We start from the raw sequence: 15,726 nt of genomic DNA on the forward strand, positions 1-15,726 counted from the left end.
ACGTTGTGGTGTCTACAACCCACACCACTCTTTCTGAGAGCACAGATCAATGCTGCAGACCATCCACGTAATGGGATATGTGTCCCCGCCCCAACTGTGAACCAAACACGGGTGACGTTGAAATATGAAACAAGGAAAACGACACGGAGAGCACATTCCATCAGGGCTATGAGAACAGAGCAAGAGACCTCTTCCACGCTTTGCAAAAATAACCATCCACGTACAGGGCCGCGTCCTATCACTGCCGTTCGGTTTCATTAACCTTGGTTCTCTTTTATTTTGTTTCAGAGAGCACAGGGAGACAGAATCCCAAGCAGGCTCCACACTCAGCACAGAGCCCGATGTGGGGCTTGATCTCACAACCCTGGGACCATGACCTGAGGGGAAATAAAGAACTGGACGCTCAACCGACCGAGCCACCCAGGCTCCCCACCTTGCTTCTTTCTTAAAGGATTCAAAACTTTACCAGGAAATGCAACTTCAAACTAAGCAAGTCTTTTCTTTTTATTGTAGAAAGAAACCAGGGAAAGTTCAACACTCTTAGAAAGTGCACTTTTGGGGGCGCCTCAGTCTGTTGAGCATCTGCCTTCGGCTCAGGTCACGATCTCACAGTTTGTGAGCTCGAGCCTCCCATCGGGCTCACTGCTGTCACAGCTGAGCCCGCTTGGAATCTTCTCTCTCTCTCTCTCTCTCTCTCTCTCTCTGCCCCTCCCACCAACGCGTGTTCTCTGTCTCCTCCATTCCTCCCACGCGGAAAAAGCACAACTAGCCAGAAACAAAATCGTAAATTGCACCAAGAGGAGGAGATGCCCACAGGTATCTAAAACAGTCAAATTCGAAGACGCAAAGAGTGTGATGGTGCTTGCCAGGGGCTGCGTAAAGGGGGAAATGGGCGTTAGGAACCAGGGGGTATATTGTTTCAGGTGAGCAAGACGAGAAAGTTCTAGAGAGGCGCTAGGACAACCTTTTACCCAGAGTCAGCAATACCGCGAGGTACACTTAGGAGTTTGCTAACAGGACAGACCACAATAAAATACGATGGAAAATACACCTGCAACATAACTTCAAGACCCAGGGCCTCATCATCCCTCAGGGATTAGCCTCTGGAAACCAGAGCGCTCACCAATATTAACACGCAAGACCAAGAAAGGTCCAGTTGTGATCCCAACACTGCACTCTGTGACTGTGGCAAACCACTCTTTACATAACATGCATTTTAAAGAAAGCCACCCAAACAAAACCCTGGATTATTTCCAAACAGCTGTGAAAGCACATGGCCTTTCATTGACACTACTCTGAATAAAGATTTGTCTCCTGGAGATTTATTCCAGTGAGGCTTTAGTGGCTTTATGCTTCCTTGTTTCCTCCCCCAATTATACACAGATTACTCTTTTCCCCTGTGGAATCAGTTCAGTACCTCATCTTACTATGGACTTTATGTCTGCTGGGGCCTGGCTTTGTTTTGCGTTAGGTACCGCTTCTGGGAGGAAGGAGGTTGGTTTAAGAACAAAAAAGAGCAGCCTTCTGGAAACGGGGCAATTTGCACAGGCAGGTAGAGCTCACGGAGGTCCATGGATGGACACCTGGGACAGGTGCACTCAACGCTCAGTGTCTCAAGTGTGCTGAGAGGCCCAACTGGACTGGCTATTCTGGGCGAACAACCTTCCATTCACGTGACTTATGAGCTTTGACTGGGTCCTTTTTTGGCTTGTTTGTGGAGCAGCACCACTGCAGGCAGAAAAGCTCCTCCTACATGTTTGTCTAAAGGCCACAAAGGGCAACATGGCAAGCTCGTAGGCAGTCCCTCTTGTTTTTCCCGATGCTCCTCTGTGCTATTCTGTCCTGCCCAAGAAAAATGAAGAAGGGTTTCCCATCCTGCCATCCGCGAAGCAAAGAACAGTGGAGGCTTTGAGCGGCCAAATGTAGGTTGTTTGGAGAAAAATGACAAAACTGGAAAATATTCATTGAGTGAGCGGCCCATGAATGGTCACAGCACACAACAGATGACCTAATTGCCTCGAAGTGCATGGCCTTCAACTTGGGAGATTTGCAGCTTCTCTCCTTGACTGGGCAAAAGCTGGCCATTTGATTTGAAACTGGGAGCTGACATGGTTAAGAAGCCAGTTGTTACTACATACGAGGCACGGTCTGTCTTAACGTAATTATTATTGTTTAACATGATTAAGTAGAACACGAAGTCTCTTCTCACAGGAGAAAAAGAAACCAACAACAAAAAACAAACAGGCAACTGACTTAAACTAACCCCCGAACATATTCTTCTCATTTGGGAATGTAATACACATCCGTAAGGCAGAAAACATCATAGAAAGAACACAGACTGGTTTATATACCACAAAAAAATCTGTTCTTTACACGTGAAATCAGCATCGTAAAATCAGCTCTCACCGTGTTTGGAATTTCAGCATGTTTTAACCAGATAAGTCTATCTGCAGAGTGAGGGTTTAGGGTCTTAAAATATTTTCATGATGAAACTGCATTTGAATAAAATCAATCCCATCAACAAGTTGCATCATTGACAATACTCAACCGTGAACTCGATGTTTAAAATATGTTGTACCAATTAAAATGACGGCACCTTAAATAGCGGCCAGACCCCATGTGGCTGAATGTTTACTTTTCAGAGAACCATCTCTAGGCTTTTTTTTCTTTTTCTTTTTTCTTTTTCTTTTTTTTTTTTTTTTTTTTTTTTTTTGTGGTCTGGGCATAAGGGCCCTATATTATATTCTAAAGAGTTCTGAAAGAGTGGCTTGCACATTCTGAAACCAATGTAACAGGCTTAGTCAGGAAGCACGCTATCTTTGTGCAGAGACCAGAAGCTTCCCACAAATTACTACAAAGGAAACAGAATGAAAAGGCTAAGTTCAGAAATAAAGAAAAAAAAAAAACCCGTACACTTACCAGTCTACATTCCCTACCAAAAACAAAACAAAGCAAAGCAAAACAAAAGGAACTTTAGACAATCCTCAAGTTCATGTACTTGCAAATCTATGCAAATCGACTAACAGCTGTGTACCTGCATTATCCACCTGACGTAGCCATCAGTCACTTACCAAGTATCTTTTCTATTCTTAGATTTCGGTTAAAAACTAGCTGGACCGCTGGATTTAAGGCCAAATGTACATTCAGCGTTATTTCTTTAAGAAAAAGAAAAGAAAAAACACAAAGGAAAGCGACAATTCCTTTACCCCCCAAAAATATGTCAACAGAGCCTAGAAATAGGATCAAAGCACAGCCATTAACGTTAAATTCCTGCTCCAAATCATCCTGATTTTCCAAAGAAAACCATCGTCTCATTTGAATTCGGTGATTTAAAACTGATGAAGTAATCTTTCCCCTGCTACAATTGGCCCTGATTATTTTCTTACATGTCACAGATGATTCTCTTTCAAACTGCCACAGACACACAGATACGGCATACACACGAGCCACAGATATACTGCATTTCCTTGGGGAATACCATACTGAAAGTCCAATCTGAAAAATATATAGTTGCAGAGCCCTCGATGAAATTGTTACGTTCTCGATAGGGGGACAGATACCAAAAGAAAACGAAAAAAAAATTTTTTTTCTGGAAATAAGGGATGCATGGAACCATGTGCCAATTCCGCGACCCTCCTACGCCCCATCTACCTAGGGAAGTCTATGCTGAGGTTTTCACAATCGCTGTTCACCTCTGTGCACAGACGAAAGGCACGCAGTCTCTCTCCAGGCTCCCCACCGCCCCCGGGAAAGTGCAGATTTCTGTGCAGTGTGCTCGTTTCTCTGGGCTCAGCCACCCTCTAGGAAACCGGTAAGCCTCTCCCTTCCAACCGGGGAGCTCTGTCAGCGGCTGATGTTGCTTTGTTCTGACGGAAAGTCAGATCTGTCTATATAGCCTGGTCCTTTAATGTCTGGCTGAGGAATACTACCTACCCACAAAGGTCTTCAGCGGGCACTCGGATGCTGTCTGCAGGACGCCCACACCAGCTGCAAATTCCGCACCACCCTAAGTAGGTCTCCCTAAACTTTTTCTTTGCTTTTTTCTGCTTTTTGGTTGCCTTTTTTTCCCCCCCTTCCCTGCGTCCCCTCAAATTCTGGTAAAGTGCTGACTCTGGGCAGGGACCTCGCTCGCCCCACCTCTCCCCAGGAAACTGTTAATGCGACGCGCCCTTGATGTCGACGCCTGGCCAGCGCTGGATCCTTTCAAAAAGCATAAGATATGAGCACAGAAAATCGTACCCCCCCCCCACCACCACCATCAACTGACCAAATAAGAAGCGAAAAAAAAAAAAAATCAAATCCAATGAAAAGAAGAATCCATACCACCACCTTGTGGATTGCGCTGGCAAGAACAGCACCTGCTGGGTTCAACAGCCCCCCATCCGGCAGCCCTCACCCCAAATTTCTTAAGTTGGGTGCAAATGAGACATGGGGATCCGCGGTGCTCGCTCGGGCCCAAACTCGCCGGCGCAGGGGGGTTAATCCAGTCAGCGCGCTCACCCGGCGCAGGCCGGAGCTGCAACCTGGACGCACGCGGCCCCCGCCGCCCCCGGGTCCCCGGCGCTTGCCTGCTGCGCCCCCTCCCCTCGCCAGCCCCTCAGCAGCAGCCCAGTGCCTCGGAAAATAAGTAGAAAGAGGCCCGCACCTGCCGGTCGGTTCAGAAGAAGCAGTCAGCCAAAATTTAAAAAAATAAATAAATGTAAAAAAGCAAGGCGCTGGGGAAGGGGCGGGAGGGCTGCGGAGGACGTCCTCGCCCCGCGCCCTCCGGGCGGGACGCGCGCTCCCAGGTGGGCCCCGCGGGCCTGGGGGGAGGGGTGCGGGGCTCGGCGCGCCCCCGCCCCGGGCAGAAAGGGCGCCGCGTCTGGCGGCGAGCAGGCGGCGGAATGGTGCGCCCGGGCCCAGGGCTGCGCGCCGCACGGGGCCCCGCTCCCCGCGCGCACAGACACCCGCGCCCTGGACTCCCGGCTTGCGCGCCACCCCCCGCCGCCGCCGCCGCCACCACCACCACCGGGGGCCGCGGGAGCCGCGGCAGGGCGGGGGGAGGGGACGGCCCGGGGGTCGGGAGCGGGGGCGGGGACCTCGGGCCCTCCGCGCGCAGCCACCACCGCCCCCCACTCCCGAGCCCCCGCAGGGTCTGCGGCCGAGCGACACCTCCCCCCGCTCCCCACCCCCCGCCCGCACTTCCGCAGGTCGGGCCACGCGGGTGCAGGCGCAGGCTGGGGGCGCCGCGGAGGCCTTGGGGAGGGGGCGGGACTCAAGTTCAGCGGCTCGCTCCGGGGGGCCACCCCCTTGTGGTGCTCCCCCCCCCCAGCCCCCGCCTCCAGCAGCGGGTGGCCGGATCTCCACGACCTGCTTGGCCCACTGGGGCGGGACGGGGGGTGGGGGTGGCCAGGCCGAGCCGCGCGGTGTTGGGGGTGAGCGGGGGGCACCAATGGACCGCGAAAGCGGGGGCCGGGAGGGAATTCGCAGCGCGGGACGGCCGAGAGCGTTGAGATGGGGGTTCCTCGCCAGGTTGCCCGAGGCTATCGGGGTGCTGCACAGATCCCCATCGACTCCCCAGACCCCTGCCCCCACCCCAGACCGGGGCACCGGCCGGCCGTGCGTCCTGCGGGCTCTGCTCCCGGGAACCGACTGGGGTCTGCGTCCCCTGAGACCCGGGCTGGGGCGCCCAGCGCCCGTCCCCGCAGCCACCAACTTTTGTGGTCCTGCAGACCAGCGGGCAGCGCGGGGCTGGTGCCCGGGCGTCCGCTCAGTGGCCCCCGGAAAGGTCCAGGCCAGACCCAGAGGCTCCCGAAGCAGCAAAAACACCCCCCCCCCGCTTTCCGCCGCTCGCCTCCCCCCTACCCACACGCACTGGAGAAGGGGGGCACGGAGCCCGCTCCCCAGCTTTGCAGAAACAGCTCGAAGCTACCGTCATTGGAGTGTCCAGCCGGGGTCTCCGGCGCGCCCGGGTCGCTCCCCAGCAAAGCCCAGCCAGGTCCTAATCAATCACGTGCGTTATTTCGTGCATCACAACAGCCGTCATGTTCTACGAGGCCAGCAGAGAGGAAGGAGGAAAAAAAAAAAAAAACCAAAAGCAACAACAACAAAAAAACCCGCTTAATGCAACCCCAGCCAAGCCTGTTTTCCTTTTTTCTCTCTGGTTAACCCAAAAAAAGCACCCCAGGAGGGTGGTAGCTGACAGTTTCCTTAAAGAAGGAGGAAAAAAAAAAAAAAAAAAAAAAAAAGCTCGCGGTTGCTCAGTCTCCAGAAGTATTCCTGTCTTCATCTCCGGTCCCGGTTTGCAGGGAGCTGACGCTTTGCTCCTGCTCAGCCTCTACTGCAGATATATTTTTTTCCCCTCCTGTCCTCGCCACACTCTTGTGTTTATTTGTATGTAAGACAACGCTACTTTGTAAACACATCACACACGGCCCCAGCGCCGTTCAAATAGCTGATTGCAGCAAAATTCTTTCAAACCATGGTGGTCCCAATTTTTTTTTTTTTTAAGTCAACAGGGAAAAAAAAGCAAATGTTTCTGTGGAAATGTGCATGAAGCTTGCACAGGACAAGCCGCACATACATGTCCCCAGTCCCACCCACACCTATAAGGAAATGGAGCGGCAGATGGCTGAAAGTCCTGTCCGAATTCTCAAAATAAAATGCAATAATAATTAAAAAAAAAAAATGTCAGATGGGAACGCAGCTCGAGTGTTTTCCAGGAGGCTTAGCATCCTCTTTTGCTGGGGAAGCACACACAGGTCCAAATGTTTCCAAGGCTTTACAAATAAATAACCCAGAGACACATCTGAAAACGGCACCTACCTTTAGCCGTGGAAAAATGTGCATCGGCTCTGAGTGTTCTTTTTCACACATCCAGATTTTTCTAGGGAATCCTGACCGAGGGTAGGATTCAGGAGGCTGTGTGCGAGTCCAGGAGCCTGGGCTTTGTCCAATTCCCAACTAGATGTGCTCATCCAAAGGAATGCGGGGACCACCGAGGCCGGCCGCTTGGAGGAAATTCGTTGTTTGTGCCCTAAAATAGTCAGGAAGAGAAAGCAAGACAGTGGGAGCAGGAAGGGCACGGCGAGGTCTGAATAAGAGCTCTGTGCTGAGAGACACAGACGGGTCTGCAAGGAAAAGGGAGATTGAAGCGAGAGCTCCCGATGTCTCCCCGATCCCCCTCTGCTATTGGACCAAACTGAATGAAATTTACAAAGCCAGCAGCCAATAGATCTCCGCACTCGGTCCCATCACTACAGAAACCACATCCACAGCTACAAGGAAATGCAAAGAGCAGCTAATCTCGGCGCAAAGCAACTGTAACAGACATTCCCGGGGCCGGGGTGGCGAAACAGGTGAGCGCGCCACACTGGGCCACCATGCCAGGAGCGCGGGCGCGCAGCAAAGCTTGCTCTCTGCCTGCTCTGCCCCCCCCCACCTCCCCCCTTTGCAGCATCGTCCACACCACACACGCTACAGTATTTGCAAACATCTTTAACTCTTTGAGGCTTTGCTCTGCAAAGAGTGCCACCCATGTGCAGCTATTCCCTCGTGGTCAGGCTGACAAATGTGTTACCGTACGTTATGTTACTGTGGTTATATTGGCAGGGAACGGTATCTTTGCGGGGTGGGGGGGGGCAGTACAATTACAATGAAGGTCTGTAAAGGACAGAGTCTCCTTTATGCCCAGGTGATGGGTCCAGACGTTTTGTGTGTTTCTTCTCTGACACAGTAATGGTTTCGATGAATACCAGATAACGGGGATGTTGCTAAGATTTGGCTAGCTGTTTTTAAATACTCATCTTCACTTTCAGGGCCCGGGAGTTTTATCTTTCCCAGCCAGCTTCAAGTTTGGTGATATGACCTGTTATTTATCATTGGCTTTCCATGGGCAACGTATGAAGTCCCTAAGTGATAAACCCCGGGGACAATGTATACTGTTGTGGCAATATGAGAGATTCTCAAACTACACTGCTCGAATGCAGGTTGCATATGACCTTAGGTGTCCATTTAAATGTTCAGTCTCTGTCTCTGTATCTATAAAATGGGGAAGAGAAAAGTAACCACTTCCTTATATCATGATGATACGAGCTGGGTAAACACAGGACTCAACACGCAAGAAGCCCTAAAGAAATGCTTGCTTTTCTTAAAATTAGTTCACAGGCCTACGAATTTATTTATGGAAGAGAAAAGAAAATGTCCCCTGTCCGTAGGACATCCTCTGCACTTAGCGGGCAAACTTAGGCATCCAACCTGCAGTAGGTATTTGCTGTGTGCATATAGAGTTGCCTCACAAGCTTTGAGACAAGAACTCATTGGGATGTGTCCAAAAAACGGGAAGGTGAGGTACACTAAGTCAGGGGACTTACTTTCATGTCAAGGGTCTACCCTTGCTAGCTTTGACTTGCTGCAAAGTCTGTTATGTTCTGTGAATCTTAGAGACCACATCTGTTGAACGGTGATTTAAAAACACTCTTTTGTGGGTTTCTGGGGATGATTAAGTGAGAGAATGTGTTTGAAAACACCTTTTACCAAAAAGATGTATACAAATATATAAATATATATATTTAAATGTATATATTTAATATATATTTAAAAATACCTTATTATGTTCATTTATATAATATAATATAATTACTATATTTTATTATATAAATATATATAATAATTTAAAAATATATATTTAATATATTTAAATATATCTTATTATATTTATTCATATAAATATAGTATATTTATTATATTTTATTATATAAATATATAATAGTTTAAAATATATATTTAATATATATTTAAATATATCTTATTATATTTATTTATATATAAATATTTATATTTATATATATAAATATATATATATAAATATATATATATAAGTATATATATATAAATATATATATAAGTAAATATATATAAGTAAATATATATATATATAAGTATATATATATATACACTTATATATATATATAAGTAAATATATATATATATAAGTATATATATATAAATATATATATAAGTAAATATATATAAGTAAATATATATATAAGTATATATATATATACTTATATATATATATATAAGTAAATATATATATATAAGTATATATATATAAATATATATATATAAGTATATATATATAAATATATATATAAGTATATTTATTATATTTTATATAATATATAATCGTATACTTATTATATAAATATATTTATTATATAAAATATGATATTATATTTTGTATAATTAATATCACATTTATTATATAAATATTATATTTATTATATAAAATATGATATGTTTGTTATATAAATATTTATTATTGTAAAATAAATATTATATTTATTACATCAATAATAGATGAAACATGTTTTATACAAATATATTTTTCATCTGTTATTGAATAGATATTTAAGATCCAGTAACATAATAATAGTATTGCTAATAAATATAGCTTCTCCCCGAATTCACTGACCTATATAGATATCAGTACAAAAATATAGGTGTAGATACATGGATCTCCCAAAGTGGGGCTTAGAAAAGACCCTCTACTTGAAAACAATAGTTTATAGCAGGCCAGAAAGTCATTTGCTTTGCCAAGAATGTATTAATTGATTGATTGATTGATTGACTGATAAATTCAAATATTTGTTGAGCACAGGCATGGTCCTAAGCACCAAACATGCATTCGTGTGTAAGTCACAGCCACTTATTTTTGAAGAAACCTATGGTCTAGTGGATAAGACAGCCAATAATGTAAGACACGAAAATGATTAGAAGGTGTGGGAAAAGTCCCGTGACATGTGAAGTCATAGGGATCCACAGAGGTGGAAATGATGAAGGAACGGCCTTCAAAAGAGAAGTTGCATTCATGTGCAGGAATTGGGAAAAGAGCTGTGTGGGTCGGAAACACAGAAGGTTTGGTATGAGCTGCTCACAGAGTATGCAAAGAAGGGGGGTGAGACACAGGGGTGAAGAAGTGTTCCGAGACATATTTATGGAGGATCTGGAATGCCATGCTGTACAGGCGGCAGCCAATTTATCAATTGGCTTTAACATATTGTAAGCCCACGGTAGGGGGGAAATCGTCAGATTCACGTTTTAGGACAACCACAGTGTGGCAATATGGACAATGGACAAAACTGAATAATGGAGACATGTACACAGACACGGAGAGAGGGAGGAGGAGAGAGAGAAGAAAAGGGAAACAGCAATTGATATGGGGGAAATAGGTCATTTCTCATCTCCTGAACCCTGAGATCATGACCAGAGCCAAAATCAAGAGTCAGGCCCTCAACTGACTGAACACCCAGCGCCCCAAAAGGTCATCTCTAAATTCATTAAGGCAGCATAAGAAAGTGAATCTGGGGAGGGGGTGATTGGATCCATGGGTAACATCTTAATGTTTGTCTTAGTGTGGGGACAATTGGTTGAGGAGCAGACCTGTTTCCTGAGATATGTTATGTGGGAGGGGCAGGCCAGCACATTTTCATTTCCATTTGAACAATCTTGTGGAGCTTTAAAAAAAAAAAAAAACTCAGGTCCCTCCCCCCAAAAATACTTAAGCAGACAGAGTACTTATTTTAATACAAAGTAAATGTATAATGGTATGATTTTATAATTTTCTCTAATCCTAATCACATGAGACTAGGTCAGAAGAGGAAGAAACAGGGGTGCCTGGGTGGCTCAGGCAAGCAAACAACTTCGGTTCAGGTTATGATCTTGTGGTGGGTGAGTTCGAACCCCGTGTTAGGCTCTGTGCTGACAGCTCAGAGCCTGAAGCCTGCTTCGGATTCTGTGTCTCCCTCTCTCTCTGCGCCCCCGCAACCCCCACTCACTCTCTGTCTCTCTGTCTCTCTCTCTCAAAAGTAAATAAGCATTAAATTAAAAAAAAAGAAGAAGAAGAAGAAAAGGAAGAACCAAACACACCATTTCTAATCCTGTTGGGAGAACAGATTGAAAAATGGTGAATGGAGTTACATAGATTTAAACCTGGAATTCTTGGACAGATACGAGTATAACTCTTTATGCTCCCACTAAAAATCTAATTATGCAATATGGTGAGATGGGGAAAGATGAAAAGATATCAAACAATGGCGTACAAAAAAGGACCCATTGACAGGAACTCGGTTTTGATACAGAGAACTCGAAAGACACTGAGATTTAATCTGTACTGTAGCCGTGCTCTTAATGATAATTCCGTCCTGTGTCCATCAACCACGTTCTCGTTCATGTTCCTGTGGCGTTGACACAATCAACCCTAAATGCAGTATTGGCTAAACCAGGCAGGCCATTGGGAATACTGACTCATGACTCAACTAACACAAGGGTTAAAACCAAACAGAAATATGATTAAGTGGAACAATAATGATTAGTGTAATAGTAATGTATACTATTTGGTTAACTGCCACACACTATTAGAGATATAAATATACGTAATATAGAAGAGGCTTAAAATGTGAGAGGGTGATAAAATCAGTAAAATCTAAGGTAATATACGGTATATGCTGTCCTAGAAGCATAAGAGAAGCATAGCATACTTCCTGAAGGGAAAAATGAGAAAATCTCTCATACATAAATAGGGTTTTCATGGGGAATTGGAGAACAGAGATGAGAAATCATTCCAAGAGAACAACGTCTAGAAGGGAGAAATGGAGAGGGCGTAGACAAAGGTTCTGAAAGTTCAAGGTGGCTAAGGACCACCTTGTTAGCTGGTTCCATGCTCTAGGAACTCAGCACCAAGGATCCAAATTTAGTAGGTCTTGAGTTAGCTCTAGCACAGTTAGCACTGTGAGGGACACCTTGCTAAGTGACTCTTTGGTAAGAAGCCCTTAAATTAAACCATGAACATATACTCATGGTGGTGATTTAATGGTTGGTTCACAGCATGCATGAAGAATGATGAGATATGGCTCACAGACAATCAGTGACGGGAATCATGGCTGACTTTTGAACATGAGGGGCACAGATTTACTTTCAGGGAGTTTACCCTGAAGTATTTTAGGGCATCGCTTCATTTTAGGGATGGCTTATCGCAGGGACATTCTAGAACAGGAGAGCACAGTTAGTAAGCTATTGCATCATTCATAAACTAAGGTAATAGTAAAAATTAAAAATAAGAAATGGGTGGAATAATCATACAAGACTCGAAATCCAAGAAATTGGTTGAAAGTGGGCTGGGACCTCAGAACAGGAAGCATATAGAAGACTGCCTTGATGTTGAAAGATGGAAACTCCAAGATAACTGATAACATGCAAAACCAAAAGAAGTTGAGTGGGAAGAAAAATGGAGACTTTGACTTGAATGCTGACAGATCACGTCAATGGAATTGGCACTGACACCGTGGATCTTTGGAAGACTGAGATTTGACAACGATAGGAAGCTTAGAGTAGGGTCAACAGATCTGACGGCAAACTCCATGCATAGGATACTTAAAATTCTGGCGTAAAAGAGAGAAAGGAGAATTCACCTGTATTTAAATATGGAATGACAATCCATGTGGAAAACCCAATGGAATATAACCAAACAATTGCCAGAACTACCAAGGTGCCACATGGAATTCAAAGGGAGGAGTTTCAACTGCAAAAGGCAGGGGCAGAAGTCAACTGTGTGAAGAGATGCAGACATTGCACAGATCTTAGTGGAGAGGGGGAGGACGGCGGAGCAGGACTGCCGTTTGGAATCAACAGATTATTGGACAGGCTTCAAACGAATATTTTAGGCAGATTCGCGAGTGGGATCCTGATGAGGAAGTTGAAACCATCATGATAGCCTCACAATGAAGGGGGGAAATGATATGTATTCAGAGGTAGCGGGATTAAGGTGGGACTGTTTGTAAATAGTTTTCTGGTTGTTATATTTATTCATTTATTTAATGAACATGAATCTGAGAACCGTTGCTTATTCCAAGAACTCTTTAAAATACCAAGTATGGGAAAATAAGACATGATCTTTGCCCATAAGTAGCTGATCCTGAAATTTCTTTTTAATCAATGGCTTTGCTTAACAATACGACTGTCCCACTTTATTTTTATTCATCTGTTTATTTACTTATTGTATTTTTTCCATTCAGTTACCATTATCGACACAGTCTCAGAAAAAAAAATCTCTGCAACATTATGATGGTAAATGCTTTGGGGGAGGTCACAACTATATGAGACCACGTTAGGGCATGAATTTAATAAATTTGAGAGAGGATAGAATATGAAATAACTTTGATATGACAGACGATAGATAGATGATAGGATGGATGGATGGATGGATGGATGGATGGATGGATGGATGGAATGATGGATGGATGGATGAGAGAGAGAGATGATGGATGGGTAGGTAGGTAGGTAGGTAGATAGATACATAGATACATAGATAGACAGACAGGTGGGAGATATGTAATGGATGGAGAGAGAGACAGACATATATATTACATAGAACAAATATAACTGAGTTTCATATAACAAATATAGCATACTTAATTACAAAATATTTAAGTAGCAGTATCCCCAAATTAGAGTTAATAACTAGATTATAATATGATGAACAGCATAGATTGAATAAGAGAAGCATGCTGGAAAACTTAAAAATATTTACTCTCTGAAAGTTTCACAATTTCCATCCTGTCTGATTGTGTACTCGAAACCTGCTACGTAAACCTTGTCCTTTCAAAGGTACAGAGGTAACTTCAGCCCAGTCTAAGTTAAATTAGGATGAATTTCAAATGCATGCCCATCATTGAAAAGAGGTTTTCTGACATTAGTGGAAGGTACACACCTTTTCTTACCTGTGAATATAGTTATAGACACCTACTTGGAAGAGACACAAGCAATTGTCTTAGCTTATCCTCCTCGGTTTTGTAAGTAGTGTTTCATAAGACTTCTAAAGCTTCAAGGAAATGTATTAAAGTATCTGTTTTCCAATAAGAAGGCTGTGCATCCCCCTAGTGCGAGGTTTGCATCTGAGAAATGGGAATAATTAAATCTTCATGGAAGACAGTCTGCTCCCAGTCTTTCCGAAGCTTTTGTCCTTCTGACTGTTGTTTTAAACCCATAAAACACCATTAATTATGTAACATGCATCCACTGTGCAGAGATACACTTTGTACATGGACTTTCCATCTGATGATTTTAAATTCTTTCCCTGGTTATTATTTTATCACTGGGCATGATTAGCCTAAATGACTTTTAAATGGCCCTGATTTTTAAAAAGTATTCCAGCTCCTGACTTGCACTGTATTTGGTGCAGATGAGAAAGCCATTAACTATTGCTTTTGTATGAAAACCAAGAATACTGAATCCCAAATAGCCAGAGTTCATTTTTAAATGACATTTGCAGCAACTTTCTCACTGTTATTGCCTAAGACTTTGTATGAAAATCTATCACAATGTCTGTGTCCTTTCACAAATAAGAATATGCACTACACTTAAAAATGATGAAAAATATTCATGAAACTTCTTCTCTCTAGGTTACATAGAATTATATATATATCATATATAAAATGTATATATAAATATAGATATATAAAATAGAGATGGGTTATATATTATACATAGGGTTATGTAAATATACATATATTTATCATTTATATTATATATGCATTATATATAGCTTTAATAATATATATAAGGTTATACATTATATGTTATATAGGCTTATATAATATGTATATGGTTACATACAATATAGCATATATTATATATAACCCCTCTCTATAGGTAAATATATGTATGTTCATAGAATGCAATATATTATCATTATGCATATATAAAATTGTATGTATGTATATATTTAAACAGTTATACAATAGTGTTTATTTTTATAATATAAATATGATTGTAACTAGATTTATATAAAATATATTGTATATCCTATGTAATATATTTCTATATTTCTATATAAAATAACACATTTATATATAATATAAAGATATTATGTATGTATATGTATACATACATATGGGTATATGTATGTATCTATACACATAGATGTGTATATTTGGTATAATCATATCTTATATAAAATAGATATTCATATATTATACAGACTAAATATTAATAAACTCTATTATATTAAATATCTATGTATTTGTATATAAATATATATTATATAATATGTTATAATATAAATATATATTGTGATAATTTTATTTATATTATGTATAAAATATATGCATCATTTCTTCATTATATATTAACATATATTACTCTGTATATTGGCACTATACAGACATAACTATATGTACATACAAAGCTTTCTGTATATATACGTTACTATATGTACACATGTATGTAACCTTCTGAATATATATGATAAATAACAGACAGATATTTATACTCCCAGAATGTTGATTCGCACCTGATCTGCCCCTCTATCTTTATCCTGTGTGTGGACACCTATCTTCCTATTTTCATGCTTATACTGCAGATAATCTGTATTTGAAAAGAAAGAAATTTAGCATTTGGAGGTACAACAAAAGGAAGTTTAATATGAAGGGCAGCACTGATGCGCTTTGTGTATTGACTCCACAGCAGATAGCCCTGTCTCTTGTTAATGACCTATGTCAGCCATGCCAGTAGAAAAATAGAACATCTCTGGTGAATGCAATTCTGGTTCATTATTTTGAGTGTAAATAAAGTGCAGTTGGCATAGGGAAGAGAAGAGAGAGGCAAACCAAGAAACTGGCTCTTGACTATCGAGAACAAACTGGTGGTTGCCACAGGGGAGGTGGGGGATGGGTGAAATTGGTGATGGGG

General features: G+C 42.6%; 1 protein-coding gene across 5 annotated transcripts in view; it reads right to left on the reverse strand.

The window, feature by feature from the left end:
* NLGN4X (neuroligin 4 X-linked) overlaps positions 1-7,292 on the reverse strand; it is a 317,077-nt gene extending 309,785 nt beyond the window's left edge. The window contains exon 1 of one of the 5 annotated variants that reach the window (XM_019823521.3): positions 6,805-7,292. The gene's annotated coding sequence lies outside the window, so the exon portion shown is untranslated. Of the gene's footprint in view, positions 1-4,645; positions 4,804-5,854; positions 6,053-6,804 lie in introns of those variants that run through there. The other 4 variants (XM_011291596.4, XM_019823523.3, XM_019823522.3 and 1 more) reach the window with 4 other exon arrangements.
* Between the last annotated feature and the right edge of the window lie 8,434 nt (positions 7,293-15,726).

The sequence above is a fragment of the Felis catus genome, chromosome X (assembly GCF_018350175.1).
Source record: "Felis catus isolate Fca126 chromosome X, F.catus_Fca126_mat1.0, whole genome shotgun sequence".
In the NCBI taxonomy this organism is placed as follows: domain Eukaryota; kingdom Metazoa; phylum Chordata; class Mammalia; order Carnivora; family Felidae; genus Felis; species Felis catus.